The sequence below is a fragment of the Natator depressus genome, chromosome 28 (assembly GCF_965152275.1).
Source record: "Natator depressus isolate rNatDep1 chromosome 28, rNatDep2.hap1, whole genome shotgun sequence".
NCBI lineage: Eukaryota > Metazoa > Chordata > Testudines > Cheloniidae > Natator > Natator depressus.
This window is the reverse complement of record NC_134261.1, coordinates 8,443,848-8,446,347: the sequence shown is the minus strand read 5'-3', so window position 1 is coordinate 8,446,347 and position 2,500 is coordinate 8,443,848. Positions and strand designations below refer to the sequence as shown.

Here is a 2,500-nt window from a genome sequence, read left to right as displayed (position 1 = left end):
ATGTATGGGGTTGACCTGCTGGCCGCTTTCCTTCCCGGCCACCAGGTCAACCCGCTGAATGTATGGGGTTGACCTGCTGGCCGCTTTCCTTCCCGGCCACCAGGTCAACCCGCTGAAAGTATGGGGTTGACCTGGTGGCCGCTTTCCTTCCCGGCCACCAGGTCAACCCGCTGAAAGTATGGGGTTGACCTGGTGGCCGCTTTCCTTCCCGGCCACCAGGTCAACCCGCTGCCGGCATGGGGTTGACCTGCTGGCCGCAGAGGGGCAGGCTCCGGGTTGACCTGGTGGCCGGACGGGGATTAAGCCCCGGCTCGGAGCAGGGCAAGCCCGGGCGGAGGGGGGTCCGCTTGGCCCCTGCCCGCGGGGGCAGGCTCCGGGTTGACCTGGTGGCCGGTTTGCTTTCGGGCCACCAGGTCAACCCGCTGAATGTATGGGGTTGACCTGCTGGCCGCTTTCCTTCCCGGCCACCAGGTCAACCCGCTGAATGTATGGGGTTGACCTGCTGGCCGCTTTCCTTCCCGGCCACCAGGTCAACCCGCTGAATGTATGGGGTTGACCTGCTGGCCGCTTTCCTTCCCGGCCACCAGGTCAACCCGCTGAATGTATGGGGTTGACCTGCTGGCCGCTTTCCTTCCCGGCCACCAGGTCAACCCGCTGAATGTATGGGGTTGACCTGCTGGCCGCTTTCCTTCCCGGCCACCAGGTCAACCCGCTGAAAGTATGGGGTTGACCTGCTGGCCGCTTTCCTTCCCGTCCACCAGGTCAACCCGCTGAATGTATGGGGTTGACCTGCTGGCCGCTCTGCTTCCCGGCCACCAGGTCAACCCCCTGCCGGTATGGGGTTGACCTGCTGGCCGCAGAGGGGCAGGCTCCGGGTTGACCTGGTGGCCGGCAGGGACTTCAGCCCCAGGGCCCCTGGCAGGGCGACCCTGCCCTTGTTCCCCAGAAAAGGAGAGAGCTGGCTCGCAGCGGGAAAAGCTGCCTACGGCACCTGGGATTCCCAGGCGGTCACCCATCCAAGTACTAGCCAGGCCCGGGACGGTTTACCTTCCGAGATCGGACGGGATCGGGGGCCTTCCGTCCGGTATGGCCGTAGGCACTCGGCTCCGGTCCGCCTCGTCCCCTTTCCCTTACTGACTCCCCTGCCTCGGGTGGGCCCGATCCTTTTTTCCGTTTTTTTTTTTCGCTCCGGAGGCTTCATGAGCCCCCCCCCAACACCCCTTTGGGGGTCGGTGAAAATTTTTTTTTCAGACTTCCAGGGGCCCGATCCTGGCCGCGGGCACCCGGCTCCGGGCACCCGGCTCCGGGCCGCCTCGTCCCCTTTCCCTTACTGACTCCGCTGCCTCGGGTGGGCCCGATCCTTTTTTCCGTTTTTTTTTTTCCGCTCCGGAGGCTTCGTGAGCCCCCCCCAACACCACTTTGGGGGTCGGTGAAAAAATTTTTTTCAGACTTCCAGGGGCCCGATCCTGGCCGCGGGCACCCGGCTCCGGGCACCCGGCTCCGGGCCGCCTCGTCCCCTTTCCCTTACTGACTCCCCTGCCTCGGGTGGGCCCGATCCTTTTTTCCGTTTTTTTTTTTTTTCGCTCCGGAGGCTTTATGAGCCCCCCCCAATACCACTTTGGGGGTCGGTGAAAAAAATTTTTCAGACTTCCAGGGGCCCGATCCTGGCCGCCGGCACCCGGCTCCGGGCACCCGGCTCCGGGCCGCCTCGTCCCCTTTCCCTTACTGACTCCCCTGCCTCGGGTGGGCCCGATCCTTTTTTCCGTTTTTTTTTTTTTCGCTCCGGAGGCTTTATGAGGCCCCCCCTAACCGTTTTTGGGGTCGGTGAAAATTTTTAGTCAGACTTCCAGGGGCCCGATCCTGGCCGCGGCTTCGCAGGCTGGCCTGGGGGGGGGGGCATCTCTAGCTCCGGCCGCGGACGGCGAGACGCTCGGCCACCAGGTCAGCCCGGAGGAAAAGGCTGAAAAAAATGTCTAAGTCCCCCCGGGACACCAGGTCAACCCGGAGGAAAAGGCTGAAAAAAATGTCTAAGTCCCCCCGGGACACCAGGTCAACCCGGAGGAAAAGGCTGAAAAAAAGTCTAAGTCCCCCCGGGACACCAGGTCAACCCGGAGGAAAAGGCTGAAAAAAATGTCTAAGTCCCCCCGGGACACCAGGTCAACCCGGAGGAAAAGGCTGAAAAAAAGTCTAAGTCCCCCCGGGACACCAGGTCAACCCGGAGGAAAAGGCTGAAAAAAAGTCTAAGTCCCCCCGGGACACCAGGTCAACCCGGAGGAAAAGGCTGAAAAAAAGTCTAAGTCCCCCCGGGACACCAGGTCAACCCGGAGGAAAAGGCTGAAAAAAAGTCTAAGTCCCCCCGGGACACCAGGTCAACCCGGAGGAAAAGGCTGAAAAAAATGTCTAAGTCCCCCCGGGACACCAGGTCAACCCGGAGGAAAAGGCTGAAAAAAAGTCTAAGTCCCCCCGGGACACCAGGTCAACCCGGAGGAAAAGGCTGAAA

The 2,500-nt window shown here is 62.0% G+C and overlaps 1 non-coding gene across 1 annotated transcript; it reads right to left on the bottom strand.

Moving 5' to 3' along the window:
• Positions 1-979: 979 nt before the first annotated feature.
• On the bottom strand, positions 980-1,098 carry LOC141980063 (5S ribosomal RNA). The gene has a single exon (XR_012637439.1). It is a non-coding gene; the product is annotated as a 5S ribosomal RNA (ribosomal RNA).
• Between the last annotated feature and the right edge of the window lie 1,402 nt (positions 1,099-2,500).